Source organism: Hemitrygon akajei, chromosome 12, assembly GCF_048418815.1.
Source record: "Hemitrygon akajei chromosome 12, sHemAka1.3, whole genome shotgun sequence".
Classification (NCBI taxonomy): domain Eukaryota; kingdom Metazoa; phylum Chordata; class Chondrichthyes; order Myliobatiformes; family Dasyatidae; genus Hemitrygon; species Hemitrygon akajei.
The window spans coordinates 33,335,307-33,335,612 of record NC_133135.1 but is presented as its reverse complement, the minus strand read 5'-3'; positions in this window follow the sequence as shown (position 1 = coordinate 33,335,612).

Sequence of the window (306 nt, the reverse complement as noted above, 5' to 3'; positions counted from 1 at the left end):
TAATGGTTTCACTGGGTACCCCGAGCTCGCGGTGACCGAAGGGGGCGGGAACGTCGGGCTCCAGCTGCGCCAATCCAGGCGCCGCGTTCCCGGTGGCATGATACACCCGACGCTTTCTATTGGCGGAGACGGCGAGGAAGGCGGGATTGGACGCATGGCGGAGCGAATGGCGGCCCAGCCTGCGCTGTCTCGTGCAGAATCACCAGGTTTTTTCTCATAGGCTAGCCAGGCGGGTCGCGTCAAGGTTTGGCCAATGGCGGCGAGGCTGGCGCAGGACGGGGCGGGGTCAGCGGGAGGGGTTGCAGA